At 51.7% G+C, this 7,728-nt stretch overlaps 1 non-coding gene across 1 annotated transcript; it reads right to left on the bottom strand.

Moving 5' to 3' along the window:
• Positions 1-5,692: 5,692 nt before the first annotated feature.
• TRNAG-UCC (transfer RNA glycine (anticodon UCC)) lies at positions 5,693-5,764 on the bottom strand. The gene has a single exon. It is a non-coding gene; the product is annotated as a tRNA-Gly (tRNA).
• Positions 5,765-7,728: the final 1,964 nt, after the last annotated feature.

The following is a 7,728-nucleotide window of genomic DNA, read 5'->3' as shown; positions in this document are numbered from 1 at the left end:
ATGGGTGTAATATTCCTTCTGGGGGGGGTATGTGTTTAATATTCCTACTGGGGGGATTATAGGTGTAATATTCCTGCTGGGGGGAGAATGGGTGTAATATTCCTTCTGGGGGGGGGGGTATGGGTATAATATTCATGCTGGGGGGGTATGGGTGTAATATTCCTTCTGGAGGGGGGTATGGGTGTAATATTTCTGCTGGGGGAGTATGGGTGTAATATTCCTGCTGGGGGGTATGGGTGTAATATCCCTGCTGGGGGGGGGGGTATGGGTGTAATATTCCTGCTGGGGGGAGGGGGAGGGGATGGGTGTAATTCTCCTGCTGGGGGGTATGTGTGTAATATTCCTGCTGGGGGGAGTATGGGTTTAATATTTTTGCTGGGGGGTGTATGGGTGTAATATTCCTGCTGGGGGGTATGGATGTAATATTCCTGTTGGGGGGGGTATGGGTGTAATATTCCTGCTGGGGGGGTATGGGTGTAATATTCCTGCTGGGGGGAGTATGGGTTTAATATTTTTGCTGGGGGGAGTATGGATGTAATATTCCTGTTGGGGGGGTATGGGTGTAATATTCCTGCTGGGGGGGTATGGGTGTAATATTCCAGCTGGGGGGGTATGGGTGTAATATTCCTGCTGGGGGGTATGGGTGTAATATCTCTGCTGGGGGGAAGGGGATGGGTGTAATATTCCTGCTGGGGGGGGTATAGGTGTAATATTCCTGCTGGGGGGGGAGTACGGGTGTAATATCCCTGCTGGGGGGAGCGGATGGGTGTAATATTCCTGCTTGGGGGGAGTATGGGTGTAATATTCCTGCTGGGGGGGAGTATGGGTGTAATATTCCTGCTTGGGGGGAGTATGGGTGTAATATTCCTGCTGGGGGGGAGGTATGGGTGTAATATTCCTGCTGGGGGGGAGTATGGGTGTAATATTCCTGCTGGGGGGGAGTATGGGTGTAATATTCCTGCTTGGGGGGAGTATGGGTGTAATATTCCTGCTGGGGGGGAGGTATGGGTGTAATATTCCTGCTGGGGGGGAGTATGGGTGTAATATTCCTGCTGGGGGGGGGGTATGGGTGTAATATTCCTGCTGGGGGGGTATGGGTGTAATAATCCTGCTGGGGGGTATGGGTGTAATAATCCTGCTGGGGGGTATGGGTGTAATTTTCCTGCTGGGGGGGGGGGGGTATGGGTGTAATATTCCTGCTGGGGGGTATGGATGTAATATTCCTGCTTGGGGGGGGTATGGATGTAATATTCCTGCTTGGGGGGGGGGGGGGTATGGGTGTAATATTCCTGCTGGGGGGGAGTATGGGTGTAATATTCCTGCTTGGGGGGGAGTATGGGTGTAATATTCCTGCTGGGGGGGAGGTATGGGTGTAATATTCCTGCTGGGGGGGTATGGATGTAATATTCCTGCTGGGGGGAGTATGGGTGTAATATTCCTCCGGGGGGGGGGGGGGTATGGATGTAATATTCCTGCTGGGGGGAGTATGGGTGTAATATTCCTCCGGGGGGGGGGGGGGGTATGGATGTAATATTCCTGCTGGGGGGAGTATGGATGTAATATTCCTGCTGGGGGGAGTATGGATGTAATATTCCTGCTGGGGGGGAGTATGGATGTAATATTCCTGCTGGGGGGAGTATGGGTGTAATATTCCTGCTGGGGGGGAGTATGGGTGTAATATTCCTGCTGGGGGGTATGGGTGTAATATCTCTGCTGGGGGGAAGGGGATGGGTGTAATATTCCTGCTGGGGGGGGGGAGCGGATGGGTGTAATATTCCTGCTGGGGGGGAGTATGGGTGTAATATTCCTGCTGGGGGGGACTATGGGTGTAATATTCCTGCTGGGGGGGATTATGGGTGTAATATTCCTGCTGGGGAGGACTATGGGTGTAATATTCCTGCTGGGGGGGATTATGGGTGTAATATTCCTGCTGGGGGGGAGGGGATGGGTGTAATATTCCTTCTGGGGGGGGGGTATGTGTTTAATATTCCTACTGGGGGGATTATAGGTGTAATATTCCTTCTGGGGGGGGGGGGGGTATGGGTATAATATTCATGCTGGGGGGAGTATGGGTGTAATATTCCTGCTGGGGGAGTATGGGTGTAATATTCCTGCTGGGGGGTATGGGTGTAATATCCCTGCTGGGGGGGGGGGGGGGGTATGGGTGTAATATTCCTGCTGGGGGGAGGGGGAGGGGATGGGTGTAATTCTCCTGCTGGGGGGTATGTGTGTAATATTCTTGCTGGGGGGAGTATGGGTTTAATATTTTTGCTGGGGGGTGTATGGGTGTAATATTCCTGCTGGGGGGTATGGGTGTAATATTCCTGCTGGGGGGGGGTATGGGTGTAATATTCCTGCTGGGGGGGTATGGGTGTAATATTCCTGCTGGGGGGTATGGGTGTAATATCTCTGCTGGGGGGAAGGGGATAGGTGTAATATTCCTGCTGGGGGGAGTATGGGTGTAATATTCCTGCTGGGGGGGGGAGTACGGGTGTAATATCCCTGCTGGGGGGAGTATGGGTGTAATATTCCTGCTGGGGGGGTATGGGTGTAATATTCCAGCTGGGGGGGTATGGGTGTAATATTCCTGCTGGGGGGTATGGGTGTAATATCTCTGCTGGGGGGAAGGGGATAGGTGTAATATTCCTGCTGGGGGGAGTATGGGTGTAATATTCCTGCTGGGGGGGGGAGTACGGGTGTAATATCCCTGCTGGGGGGAGTATGGGTGTAATATTCCTGCTGGGGGAGTATGTGTGTAATATTTCTGCTGGGGGGAGTATGGGTGTAATATTCCTGCTGGGGGGTATGGGTGTAATATTCCTGCTGGGGGGGTATAGGTGTAATATTCCTGCTGGGGGGGGAGTACAGGTGTAATATCCCTGCTGGGGGGAGCGGATGGGTGTAATATTCCTGCTGGGGGGGGGTATAGGTGTAATATTCCTGCTGGGGGGGGGGAGTACGGGTGTAATATCCCTGCTGGGGGGAGCGGATGGGTGTAATATTCCTGCTTGGGGAGTATGTGTGTAATATTTCTGCTGGGGGGAGTATGGGTGTAATATTCCTGCTGGGGGGGTATGGGTGTAATATTCCTGCTGGGGGGGTATGGGTGTAATATTCCTGCTGGGGGGTATGGGTGTAATATTCATGCTGGGGGGAGTATGGGTGTAATATCTCTGCTGGGGGGAAGGGGATGGGTGTAATATTCCTGCTGGGGGGGGGAGCGGATGGGTGTAATATTCCTGCTGGGGGGGGGGTATGGGTGTAATATTCCTGCTGGGGGGGCTATGGGTGTAATATTCCTGCTGGGGGGGGATTATGGGCGTAATATCCCTGCTGGGGGGGAGGGGATGGGTGTAATATTCCTTCTGGGGGGGTATGTGTTTAATATTCCTACTGGGGGGATTATGGGTGTAATATTCCTTCTGGTGGGGTATAGGTGTAATATTTCTGCTGGGGGGGGGGGGGGTATGGGTATAATATTCATGCTGGGGGGAGTATGGGTGTAATATTCCTTCTGGAGGGGGGTATGGGTGTAATATTTCTACTGGGGGAGTATGGGTGTAATATTCCTGCTGGGGGGTATGGGTGTAATATCCCTGCTGGGGGGGGGGGGGGGGGGGGTAGGTGTAATATTCCTGCTGGGGGGAGGGGGAGGGGATGGGTGTAATTCTCCTGCTGGGGGGTATGTGTGTAATATTCCTGCTGGGGGGAGTATGGGTTTAATATTTTTGCTGGGGGGTGTATGGGTGTAATATTCCTGCTGGGGGGTATGGATGTAATATTCCTGCTTGGGGGGAGTATGGGTGTAATATTCCAGCTGGGGGGTATGGATGTAATATTCCTGCTTGGGGGGGTATGGGTGTAATATTCCAGCTGGGGGGTATGGATGTAATATTCCTGCTTGGGGGGAGTATGGGTGTAATATTCCTGCTGGGGGGGGTATGGGTGTAATATTCCTGCTGGGGGGGGTATGGGTGTAATATTCCTGCTGGGGGGGGGGGTATGGGTGTAATATTCCTGCTGGGGGGGGGTATGGGTGTAATATTCCTGCTGGGGGGGGGGGTATGGGTGTAATATTCCTGCTGGGGGGGGGGGTATGGGTGTAATAATCCTGCTGGGGGGAGTATGGGTGTAATATTCCTGCTGGGGGGGGAGGTATGGGTGTAATATTCCTGCTGGGGGGGTATGGGTGTAATAATCCGGCTGGGGGGTATGGGTGTAATATTCCTGCTGGGGGGGGGGGGGGTATGGGTGTAATATTCCTGCTGGGGGGGGGGGGTATGGGTGTAATATTCCTGCTGGGGGGGGAGTATGGGTGTAATAATCCTGCTGGGGGGAGTATGGGTGTAATATTCCTGCTGGGGGGTATGGGTGTAATATTCCTGCTGGGGGGGGGGAGGTATGGGTGTAATATTCCTGCTGGGGGGGGTATGGGTGTAATAATCCTGCTGGGGGGGTATGGGTGTAATATTCCTGCTGGGGGAGTATGGATGTAATATTCCTGCTGGGTGGAGTATGGGTGTAATATTCCTGTGGGGGGGGTATGGATGTAATATTCCTGCTGGGGGGAGTATGGGTGTAATATTCCTGCTGGGGGGGAGTATGGGTGTAATATTCCTGCTGGGGGGGGGAGGTATGGGTGTAATATTCCTGCTGGGGGGGAGTATGGGTGTAATATTCCTGCTGGGGGGGGGAGGTATGGGTGTAATATTCCTGCTGGGGGGGAGTATGGGTGTAATATTCCTGCTGGGGGGGAGTATGGGTGTAATATTCCTGCTGGGGGGGGAGGTATGGGTGTAATATTCCAGCTGGGGGGGGTATGGGTGTAATATTCCTGCTGGGGGGGGTATGGGTGTAATATTCCTGCTGGGGGGGTATGGGTGTAATATTCCTGCTGGGGGGTATGGATGTAATATTCCTGCTGGGGGGGATTATGGATGTAATATTCCTGCTGGGGGGTATGGGTGTAATATTCCTGCTGGGGGAGGGTATGGGTGTAATATTCCTGCTGGGGGGGAGTATGGATGTAATATTCCTGCTGGGGGGAGTATGGGTGTAATATTCCTGCTGGGGGGGAGTATGGGTGTAATATTCCTGCTGGGGGGGTATGGGTGTAATATTCCTGCTGGGGGGGGGGGTATGGGTGTAATATTCCTGCTGGGGGGACGTCTGTACAGGAAGTTCTTGTCATTTGATGGACACGGCGAGGATCTGGTCACACCTTGGTGTTTCGGACTCCGAATCGCTGCAAAACACAGGACATGCTTGCGATCCGTTTACTTTCAACATCACCCCAATCGGGGAGTGATTTTGCCGCGTTTGACGCCTGAAAAATCGCAGGACTGCTTTTTGGAAACAGGCGTCCCCCGATTTTGTTGGTGTGATTTGTCAGGTGACAATATTGTCCTGTGATTGGTGTGCCATTGAAAGTAACGGGATCACAAGCGTATTTGACGTTTTGCGGCAATTCGGGAATTGCATTAATTTTACCCGCGATCCGGAAGGCCTAGGTGTGATCGCAGCCTAAGCGTCTTCTATCAGTTGCTGGGTTCTCCTTCTATAGATTCTGGGGGAACATTTTCTTCCTCAAACATTCCACACATTCGCTTCATTCTTTATTCCACTGCTAATATACACTCCGCACTGACCTTTTATATCGCTTTTCTCTCTGAGGACTACAAGTATTGGAGAGGGCGTTGGCCGGGAATCGAACCCGGGTCAGCTGCTGGGAAGGCAGCTATGCTCACCACTGCACCACCAACGCAAGGTAGCATGTCTTTGTAGTGTGGGAGGAAACCGGAGTACCCGGAGGAAACCCACGCAAGCACAGGGAGAACATGCAAACTCCATGCAGATAGTGTCCTGGTCAGAATCTGAAACAAGGACACCAGTGCTGTGAGGCTAACCCCTAAGCCTCTGTGCTGCCCGTATGCGGCCTATTTTCTCTAAGGTCAGCCCTCGATAAGCGGGTACATCATTTATATCCACTTAAAGCACCTCCAGAAGAAATGCAAACTTATCCTAAACTACTATCTATATATATAACACTCCAACACACACCCAAAGATTAACACACACCTCCACAACATATACAAACTTATACTAATCTACAATATATATCACTCCTATAATAAAACACACCCAAATAACAATAAAGAGGGGTTCAGTGGTCCCCAAATTAGAACCACAATAGAGCTAAATATTCTATTCACACTTAGGCCTCATTCACATGGGGGGGGGGGGGGGGTATGAATCCGTACCACATGGGAGGGCTGTGTTTACCGGAATGGGGATGCACAGGTGTTCCCAGCATCCCGTGTAGGCAGTCCCATTGCTGTCAACTGGGCTGCAGCAGCTGTTCCCAATGTGACATCTATGTGGGTGCCGTTGCACGGCCCCGAACGCACCCAGGATGCATCCGCGCAACTGCACCCACATAGATGTCCTTTTTGGGTTTAACGCAACCCCTTACACAGGGTACAGATTCATACACCTCGTGTGAGTGAGTCCTTGGGCTTCTCCATGAAGGACCTCATTGGTGGAAAGATTTCTCATTTCTCCAGCAGAAAAAGCCTAAAGAAAGCTGGAAAGACTCCTTCCACCTCTGAAGACAAAAAGAGTTCCAACCTCCCCTCATAGTCGGTCCAACACACACCTCAAAAACATCCTGGCCTCCAACCTCCCCTCATAACCGGTCCAGCACACTCCTCAAAAGTCTACCGGCCTACAACCTCCCCGTACCTGGTCCTTTGGAGGGCTCCTCAGACTTTTTGTTGAGCCTTCTTCTAGGAACAGACAATTTTCTTGTTTGTCCAGCTACACTGATAGTTGGTGATTCAGATGCTCCAAAAATGAAAACGGAGGGCTGATTTGAGGACCCTCCGGTTACTGGAGTGGCAGCTGCCACCAGTGTAGGGACCTGTGTTGGTACAGCTGTACCTGGTCCCTTGGAGGGCTCCTCAGACTTTTTGTTGAGCCTTCTAGGAACAGCCAATTTTCTTTTTTGTCCAGCTACATTGATAGTTGGTGATTCAGATGCTCCAAGAATGAAAATGGAGGGCTAATCCTTCCACCTCTGAAGACAAAAAGAGTTCCGACCTCCCCTCATAGTCGGTCCAACACACGCCTCAAAAACATACTGGCCTCCAACCTCCCCTCATAGCCAGTCCAACACACGCCTCAAAAACATACTGGCCTCCAACCTCCCGTCATAGCCAGTCCAACACACGCCTCAAAAACATACAGCCGTACCTGGTCCCTTGGAGTGCTCCTCAGACTTTTTGTTGAGTTTTCTTCTAGGAACAGCCAATTGTCTTGTCTGTCCAAATGTAGATGTTAAGCTATAAGCTTAATCAAAAATATCACATTCTAAAGGGAAAGGTAGAACAAGGGGGAGGGGGAGTATGGAAGAGGGAGGAAAAGAGGGGGGGGGAGGTTGGAGGAAAAAGGTGGGTGAAGGTTGGGGGGAACCCCCACACAATCCTTCCTTTTCCCCAACCTCCCCTCCCCACACTTTTTGTTGAGCCTTTTTTTAGGAACAGCTAATTGTCTTGTTTGTCCAGCTACATTGATAGTTGGTGATTCAGAAGCTCTAAAAACGAAAATGAAAGGCTGGTGGGAAGACCCTCCAGTTACTGGAGTGGCAGTCGCCACCAGTGTAGGGACCTGGTCCCTTGGAGGGCTCCTCAGACTTTTTGTTGAGTCTTCTTCTAGGAACAGCCAATTTTT

Source organism: Lithobates pipiens, unplaced genomic scaffold, assembly GCF_037356315.1.
Source record: "Lithobates pipiens isolate NorthernLeopardFrog02 unplaced genomic scaffold, aLitPip1_a1.2 Scaffold_47, whole genome shotgun sequence".
Lineage (NCBI taxonomy): Eukaryota > Metazoa > Chordata > Amphibia > Anura > Ranidae > Lithobates > Lithobates pipiens.
This window is presented reverse-complemented; position numbering and strand designations above follow the sequence as displayed.